The sequence below is a fragment of the Doryrhamphus excisus genome, chromosome 5, assembly GCF_030265055.1.
Source record: "Doryrhamphus excisus isolate RoL2022-K1 chromosome 5, RoL_Dexc_1.0, whole genome shotgun sequence".
Classification (NCBI taxonomy): domain Eukaryota; kingdom Metazoa; phylum Chordata; class Actinopteri; order Syngnathiformes; family Syngnathidae; genus Doryrhamphus; species Doryrhamphus excisus.
This window is the reverse complement of record NC_080470.1, coordinates 25,753,189-25,763,176: the sequence shown is the minus strand read 5'-3', so window position 1 is coordinate 25,763,176 and position 9,988 is coordinate 25,753,189.

Here is a 9,988-nt window from a genome sequence, read left to right as displayed (position 1 = left end):
GTATGGCTGAGCTAAAAGGCTGTGAAAAGTCTGTAAATTCTCGTTTTCTATGTGCTGTTCTAAAAATAGAACAGCGATTCCCTAATCAAGTGGCCCATTTTTTAACGTTTTCGTTAATAGCGTCGCCATGGTTACACAAAACTTTCCAAAAATTAAATACCGCTGTAGTCCCGAGCGCCACGTTTCCGGCGGTGTAACATGTGTGGGGGTCCTTCTTGCGGTTTTGGCCGCATTACGCGCGCAAAAAGTGGAAGATTAAGATATACGGAATAACTAGAAAATTCCCGCGGAAATTTTGATGGACTGGCCACCTGTGCTGTGAACCTCGGGCCCGGTGCGCCAACGGCTACCGCGGTAGCACCTAGCAAGAAAGCCTCAAGTACGGAAAAAGTTGATGCAGTCCCATAGTGTCCCCACATCATGCCAAGTGTGTAATTGCCTTTAAACTTGAGTAAATTAGCTTAAATGCTAACATGCTAACAATCATTATGCTAGCACCTAGCAAGAGAGCCTCAAGTTTAGAAAGTGCCAAGGTTGTCCTATAACCTCCCTACATCATGCCATGTGTGTATTTGCCTTTAAACATGAGTAAATTAGCTTAAATGCTAACATGCTAACAGTTATCATGCTAGCACCTAGCAAGAGAGCCTCAAGTTTAGAAAGTGCCAAGGATGTCCTATAACGTCCCTGCATCATGCATGTGTGTATATGCCTTTAAACGTGAGTAAATTAGCTTAAATGCTAACATGCTAACGGCTAACATGCTAGCACCTAGCAAGAGACCCTCAAGTTTAGAAAGTGCCAAGGTTGTCCTATAACCTCCCTACATCATGCCATGTGTGTATTTGCCTTTAGACATGAGTAAATTAGCTTAAATGCTAACATGCTAACATGCTAGCAATTAGCATTTAGCCACAGAGAGAGTTCAGACGTTTATCTCAAAAATGAGCCATCAATCACGTTTCTACGTGGCCGTATGGCTGAGCTAAAAGGCTGTGAAAAGTCTGTAAATTCTCGTTTTCTATGTGCTGTTCTAAAAAAAAAGTTTGTCATAAATGAACAACAGAAACCCACATGAGCAAGCACCTGGCAACGGAGGCAAGGAAAAACTCCCACTTGGGAAGAAACCTTGGACAGAACCCAGGCTCAGTGGGGCAGCCGTCTGTCTCGACCGTTTAGGTTACAACAGAAAAATGTTTGGTACAGCATGATTATGCATAATAATGGTCTTTATACATAAAGGTGCAAACGCTTGAGAACAAAAAGGCATAGTGAACATATGTATGTGGTAGGTAACTACGTATTAAAACAGGAATGAAGTATTAACACGTCCGGGAAATGTTTCTGTAAAGACTTGTCTTTTCCCTAAACAGACACACACACACAAACCCAGTAAAAATTGTATCAAGACTGAATTCTTAATTGTCAAATCAGAAAACAAATTGTCAACACACCTTTTCTGTCATGTCCTGCAGTTGGTATCAGAATGCGAGTTGAACCTGTTCTCCTCTGTAGCTGTAAAACACACAAATCACAAATCTGACACTCTATCAGCTTTTTATCCTTAGCATCCTTCTGTTTTGCTAGGCTTAGTCCTCACACAGGAAGTCAGTTGGGATACTCATATGCCGAGCATCCCCAATATATAGACTCCACGTGACATATTGCGGAAAAGTACTGCGACTACTACAAATCTATGAGCTTTGCTTTTCTCAGCTTTTCATGCAGCAGCGCCTACTACAGGGGAGAGAAAGAGAGACAAGTTAGTCAAATGTTATCAGTACCTGTCATATACATATACACTTTATACATGTTATATATTGTGTAAAATGTACTGCCACTAATACAAATCTTTGAGCTTTGCTGTTCTCAGCTCTTTGTGCAGCAGTGCCTACTACAGGGGAGAGAAAGAGAGACAAGTTAGTCAAATAAATCAGTCATATACATACTGTATATACACACACACACCCAAACACACTATATACTTTGTCAATATTATATATTGCGGGAAAAAAAAAAGAGGTCCGATGACTACATATCAGCAACGCTGATACCGATAACCGTTCTCATGTCTTCATGCAGCAGTGCCTACTACAGGGGAGAGAAAGAGAGACAGGTTAGTAACAAGTCAGTAATTGAAAAAGCTGAAAGTAATGCTATGACCGAGTATAACATAACAGCCTCGAACAGGCTATTCATGCAACAGTGCCTACTACAGGGGAGAGAGAGAGAGAGAGACAAGTTATTAGAATGTTCCATCATATAAGTGACATGAAGTTTCAGGAATAGGGAGAACATGGAGAACATGACTGCGCCAACACTGCCCGTTCAGAGATGATAATACAGTAATTCTGACTAGCGTATGTATCTACTACATATAATAAAGCGATTTCTTCCGGTTGGGGCTAAAGCGTGTGCAGCTGCATTTCTGAAAGGCAGCCCATGAGCAGAGGTACAGCATACCTAGCCTTCAGGACACAAGCACGGAGTACTTACGTATGTGAGATGGCGTGGATGGATGGAGGGGAAGAAATGGCCACATGGTCATTGCAAGCAAATGTTCATTGGGGACAAGACAGCATGTGTAGACCAGACCAGGGCCTACAAAGATGTTAAGATACAGTACACCGGACTGTGGTAACTGTAGTAAGAATGCAGAACACCTGACTGAATGCAAGACTGCGGTTGAGAAATGTAAATGTGATCAATAAGTGTCTGCTTGCCAGTTGTTGCCTTGCCGATGAGCTGAGTATAGCCTCTGGACTCAAACAACTCCAGTATAGGCTTCTTACGTTTCGAAAGCAGGTCCTCGTTGAAGTCGCCACAAACAACAATGGGGTGGCTTTCCATCATTGCCAAGGTGTCCAAGAGGTTTGTCAAATTAGGTAGAAATGTGCCCAGACTCAAGTTCGGTGGTCGATAAACAGTAGCCACCACAGCCGTGATCGGCACCGTGACTTTAACCACCAAGAATTCAAGGTCTGGCACATTCTGGACAAACCGAAGGGGCTGGCCTTGGAGTTCCCTCCGACGGCTGCAACTCCGCCTCCCTCTTTCGCAGCCATGTCTGGCCTGTTTAAGTAGGAAACACGTCTGTTCCGTACAAAAACAGCGTAGCCCTCCAGCTGCAAGTGCGGCGAGATGGAACCAGACAAATGCGTTTCCGTCAAACAAAGCACATCAGCCAGTCTCAGCTCATGATGAGATTTGATGTCCTCCATGTGACACGCGAGGCCCTCTGTGTTATGGTGGACAATCTTCAAAGTCGGAGAAGGCCCTTGTTCAAAGTGCAACAGCGGTCTGACAGACAAGAAAGAAGCGTGCAACATGCTGTCCATTGCCAAAGCAATGGTGGGATCAGCATATATTTTCTTCTCATCCAAGTCCATGATCTTCAGTCCCTGGAGCGAGGTCGTGCGACTTAGAGCGACGTAGGCCATTCCAGGTTCAAACACGCGCTTCAGAGATACGACCGCAGAAGATAGCGTCATGCCTTGCACTTTGTGCGCCGTGCATCCAAAGGCCAGTTTTGCCGGGAATTGCCGCCTCACCAGTCCTTTGATGCTTAAACTTTCCTCTGACTTTTCAATGTAGGCCAAATCGTCCCCGGGTCCCTGAAGTTTCTTCCGAAATTTCAGGCCTGCTCCAGGATTGTCCAAAGAAATGCCAAGAAAAGTAACAGCGGCCTGTGGTCCACGGACAATGTTCATGATGGTCCCGAAGGTGCCGTTCACGAGACCATCCTCAATGTCCAAGTTCCGGATGATCATGACTCGCGCTCCTACAGCGGCTTGCAGGTTGTCGGGCAGATCTCTTTTCCTCCCGGTTATCATGTTGGACACGATGACCAATTGTCCGGTCCGGGGGTCTTTTCTGTAGTTTTCTGCCGGAATGTCGACCACATTCAGTTTCAAAGCTGCCACAGTTGCACGGTTGTGTTCGTCAACCTCCTTATTGGTTGCAAAAATGTGGAGCGTACTGGTGTGACACTGCGATGTTTCGACAGTAGCCTGCTGCAGTAAAGCCCGGTCACTTTCATACAAGGGCTCCTCCTTCCGCTTTTCCCTTACCCTGTTCAAAAGCTGGGCAAAGGTCAGGTCCTCCTTCTGTCGCATGATCTCTGTAAGCCGGACCAACTGAAAGTTGGTCCAGAGGTCAAGGACATTATCCTCATACACACAGAGGGGTTTGGCCCTTCCAAGAGGTGGCAGCTGGTAAAAGTCCCCAACTACAAGCACAGAGATCCCTCCAAAGGTCTTCCGGTTGCCCTTGACTTGCTGGAACCGCCAGTGGACATACGCAAAAAGATCCTTGGAGACCATTGATATTTCATCAATGATTAAAATCTGCACGTTGGAAAGACTCACCCGCAAGGTGTCCAGTGCGTTGCCGAGTCCTTGATATGGAGGCCTCAAACTTCTTGGGAGCTTCAAGACCGAGTGAAGGGTTTTCCCAGAAATGTTGAACGCAGCTGTGCCGGTAAATGACGTCAACAAAACCGTGGGCTGAGACAAATCCGCATCGGTACGAATGCCAGGAAGCTGCCGAAAAATCTTGGTGGCCTCCTGGTAAATGCACTTGATGACATGCGACTAACCACATCCAGCTCCCCCTGAGATGAAATAATGAAAGGGCTCAAGGTCGCAATCAGAAACGCGCTGCAAACACCAGTCGCGTACGGCATAGAAGACGGAAGCCTGCATGATGTTAAGGCTGCGGTACATCCTCCTCACAAAGTCCGGACTCAACTGGGGTGCTTCAAAGGCCGGCAGTGCTGGGGCGCCGGAAAGGTCAGCCTGATAAGCAGGAACATCATCCTGCTCATCCCGCTCGTCCGCTGCGTTTGGCATCATGGCCTTCAGCGCAGCAAGACATTCCAGGCGCTCTGCTTCCACCTCTGGCGCAAAAGAGTTCCACGCATTAACAGCTGGACCTTCCTGTTGGAGTCGCTCCAAAGCCTTGTCCAGTTTCTTCGCTTGGCCCTCAAACCGCTTCATTTTCTCATCAACGATGGCCTTTGCAGGACCTAGCCTTGACCATCCGTCCAGGTAGAATGACTCATACGTTGGGTGGGAGTCGCTGGTCAACTCACGGTCCGTCCTGTGGGGCAAGTAGAGTTTGAGAAGGGCCCTGAAATATTTTTCAGGAAACTTTGTCATGGAAAACCGCGTGTATCTTATGACGGCAGGTTTTCCCCTGGTCCTCTTCTGAATGCAACCCATGTCGTTCAAAAGGGGAATGACATTTGGCCCTTCTCTCTGGTGACCGTAGACCACCCGGTAATCAGACGCAAACTCTGCCAGACACATAGACTCAAACGCCTGCGTACGTGGTCTGTTGGCGTACTTTTCCGGCAAACTTGACATCCACACTTCAGCTGAATCTGGGTGCATGGTCATAAGCCGACTCATGGGCAGACTCATTCGGAAACCGTCCTCGTCGGTTTGGAGGAACACCACATTGCGTGAGGACTTCTTCAGGGGCAAACTGCATGTTCGTGCCACTGCTTCCTGAGCACTTACCTCTCTGTGCTTTGAATACACCTGCATGATCTTTTGCATCTCCTCCTTCTGGTTGACATCGGACTTTTGCACGTCCTTGATGACAGATTTGAGGAACTCTGTCATCTCGTGCTCCGGCTTGGAGATGTAAGACATCATGTACATGATGCAGCTGATATCATCCAGAATATACTGGATGTCCATGTTGGCGTTCCACGCACGCAGCAGATGGGGGTTGTAGGCATTAGTCCAACTTTCTTGCGGTGTACGCTTCAAGTGGACAGCCATCCCAGTACTGAGGTTCTCAACGTAGTGCTTATACTGACCCAGGGTCAGCTGGCACGAGTCGAGCAGGTCTGTCAAATCCTCCGGAACCTGTGTGTCCATAAGACGCTCTCTTAGCTGTTTCAGCTTTTCCTTGGACTCCCTCTGTTTCTTCGCCAACTTGGTCCTTTTGGCACGGGCGTCTTCCTCCTTCCGTCTCTTCTTCTTGGGGTCATCGTTTTCCTCTTCGTCATCACTGGTCGGGTCCTCAAAGGGAAAGGTAATTGTGGTGACATCCATGGGCAGTTTAGGGAATCCAAAACGACAGGAGACATTTCCTTTTCGGCAAGATTTGGTGTGACTGCGGCTGTGAGTTTGAACACTCGTAACCACTTCATGGAGTTCCGGATCCTTGGTTTGATTGGGAATGTGGCAGGTGATATAACGGTCGATGAATTCGACCACTTCGCCACAGTAGATGGGATCTGGTTCCTCGATCACCGGTGCATCCTTTATCCACACCACCATGTGTATATGAGGACTTCCTCGTGCTTGAAACTCAACACGATAAAAGTAGTCCTTGACTGGGCCGATGGGCTGCGCAGGAGACAGAATAAGCTCTAAGAGAGCATCTACCCTTTTCTCAAACATGCGCATGACCGTGACTGGATTGCTGCGGAGAATCTCGCATTTAGCGTTCCAGTCCAGATCTGAAAAGTGACCCTCCTGTTGGCCTTGCTGCGCTTTTATAACAGCAGTGACTTCAGGCCATCTCATTTCCGCCGCAGAAAAGGTAAGAAAAAATGTTGGCTTCCCCAACTGCCTGGCCATTGCGTGGAGCTCCCGGTGAGCTTTCTCCCAGTATGCTGGTGTTCCTCGGAGTGGCTGCATAAATCTGGTCGCTTCCCTGTTCTGTATGAGCCGCTCCAACGCCTCCTTGTCCTGGATCATCCGGTTCAGAATTTTCCTCCCATCCGCAGTGTGAGGTTTTCCTTTCCGCGACTGAATCGACATGCTGTTATTGGCCATGTACGTTTCAATGACAAATTGGGCAAAGAAAAGGTAGCCCTGATCTTCAGCAAAGCGTGGATCAACTGAAAACAATCTGGTGTTGAAGTAAGAACTCGGTGATACTTTAACGATCCTCTCCTCATCCATTGTGTTCTTTCCCGTTGGGAACAGAACAGGAAAGGCCATGGCCTCCAGCTGCGGCACAGCAAAAAATCCAACAGGCTTGTTTTGTTGGGCAGGAGCAATGCTGAATATCCCATCCCCAAATGAAAGACTTTCCTGTGCAATGTCAAGCGGCTGCATGCATGTATCGAGCATGAGGCCCGGCCGAAGTTCCTCCTGATCACATTCAACATGCTGTGCCTGCGTAACTTGGGCGTTGCTGGCCTCTTGCTGCAAGGATGATGACGGCGGGGCGGATGGCTCCTCTTCCCCTTCAAGGACACTTTCAGCTGCTGCACTCTCATTGATGCACACATCCCTGTACTGTGGATGAGTGTGTATCAGCGTCCTGAGCCCAGCTATAACATTCGCCATATTTACTGTATAAAAATGCTGATGTCCTTTATACCGAAGGCGTCTCTTCAGCTTTACCTGCAGCAGTTGAGCTTCGCTACGTGGCCTAGGTAGTGAGTTCACTGCTGCTTCCATTTCCGACGGTACGCACACTACTGAGCCATGAACAGCTCGTTGCCGTCCTTTGGGCAATGCTACAATTTTTGCAAAAGGTATAATTTTTGCTATCAGCTGTCTCTCGAGTACATTTAAATCGGACAGCTCTTGGGGAATGGGTGCCAGATCCAACTTATTTGCAACTGCCAGAGGTGGCATTGCACATCTCCTGAGGTGGGAGTCACAGGAGTGACATATCCATTCCTGCTTTCTCTCTTGCGGGGCAGTGCATGGGGCAGAACAAATGTTGTTGCAGACGTGAACATATTTACCTGTCAAGCTGGCGGCCACTATGTCATGGTTGTCGCTATATTTTCCTCGATTGCATTTCTGTACCTGATTTAGGAAAAGAGCACGGTGGCATACAGTACAAACATATGTGGGCCCATGTGCGACTCTTTCGCGGAACGACGATATTGCTGCTTTCATTACAGCGCTTGCTGGATCCTGCACATTGTTGGCTGAATGTTGAGTTCTAGTCATGTATTTATTCTTTATTTGAAGTGCGCATTGTAATTTGTGCCGAATACGCTGCCCATTAAGACGGTTCTTTTCGCAACGCTTAACATGATGTAGCCTTACATTAGAATGTCTATTACTATCTCTCACATATTTCTTATTTTGAAAATGAGGATTGTTTCTATACTTCTGCATCCATGTTTTCATGAAAACAGCCCACCTTTGCTTAAAACCTGGTTGGTTGCGATATTTATCTCTTAGATACACCCTATATCTTGCCTGGAAAGCTGGATCCCGGTGATACCGCTCCCTCTGATATAACATTCGTCTCACCTGAATATCTGGATCCAGGTGATACCCTTCCCTGAGGTCAGCTTCTGTCGTTCAACAAAAGCCAGATCAGATTGATACTTTTTCCCAACATATGCTGACATTAAAGTATTTTTGGTTGTCAGACTTCTGTGGTATTTTTCAGCTACGTGCATATTCTGTTTAGCTGTTTAATTAAAGCTAAAGCTTCTATTTAATGTAAAGCTGTTCAATTTTTGTTGACGGTAATTAGTGTCTGATACATACTTGACCTTCATTTGTAGATGTTTTTTTTCACGGGGATCGGGTTCTTTTGAAGCTTCATACGGTCTACATTGTTGGCACTTGAGTGCCTCTTTCATAGCGGTCCGTCACCTCGTTTTACTCACTTTGGAAAAATCTGTTTGTACATGGACGCATGGTGGTACTATCAGCTCCTCGTGATCTGTCTCAACACATTCTCTTATTGCTGCATCTGTTACTTTGGTGGGCTCTGAAATACTTACGACATCCAACTGCACCTGTCTGTCACTTGCTATCTGTTCTAATCCAAAGGAAACCGGTACCAACTCGTAGTTTGCATCGGGTCTGCGATCTGAAAGGAGCTCATGCACATGGTCGACTATCATCATCATATCATCATAATCACAGTTCTGTTTGGGTCTGGCAAACCTACTGAAGATCGACAAATCAAAAAAACCATAGCATCCTGACCTATCACGAAAGACCGCAAAGCACTCTGGAGCCACAAGCAGAAAAGCATGAGTGACATCTTGTGAGAGGCACTCAAGTTGTCTGGCAAGTGGCAACAAATACGGATCTATTAGGGAATTGCTGCGATCCCTCACCAAACCAAGTTTCGGCTCCAACTGTGTAACCGTGTATGCATTGTTGTCGGTGTGAACTATCTTTGGCATTTCCTCTTTGGTTAAATGATTGCTGATTAAACGTAGTTCTAGCCCACATACTGTCCACCCGTAGAGTGCGTCTCCATTTTCAAGAACTCTGTCAAGAATGTCTGCATCAAAATGAAACCCCTCAGCATGGTAGGCCAAGAACGTCAGTGCCATAAACGTGCACTGAATATTGCGAGTGCAATCGTCAAATCCATCTGGGAGTGAGTGGCCAGGACAGTACGAATGTGTCGACCAGCTTCTGTGCCACAATCCTGAAATTTATTTGTTGTGTTAACATACATTTGTGTAATCATGTTAGTTTTTACCATAGAAAAGCTTACATTAGCCTTGTTTTATCAATGCAACTTTACAGTAGATCTAGTAGGTGTATACATTTCCTGTGTTAAAATTAACGGGCTGGTTTCATCCAGGACAATGTGCAGTAGTGGCATTGAGGACTTTGCACAGATGTCTCTCTAAAGCACTGTCTCTGGACTGCAAGGCGGTGATGGTGTTGACGGCATCTAAAAATGTACACACACCACTTTACTACCAATGCACACACACGCTTTTACAACCAGAACAACATTTTGTTTTTCTCCTATGACATTTTGTTCATTCATTCGTTTTCTACCGCAGTGATTTTCAACCACTGTGCCGCGGCACACTAGTGTACCTTGAGAAACTGCCAGGTGTGCCGTGAGGAATTATCCAATATCACTTTTTATAGTTAACATTGATTAATCATCATTTGCAAATATTATGTCAATAGCCATGAATATATGGACCCAAATATTCCAATTGCATTTGGTGTATTTGCTCAAACAGAAAGAATTGAACAGGGATGGAATATTCCTTTAACCAATCCAATTCAGG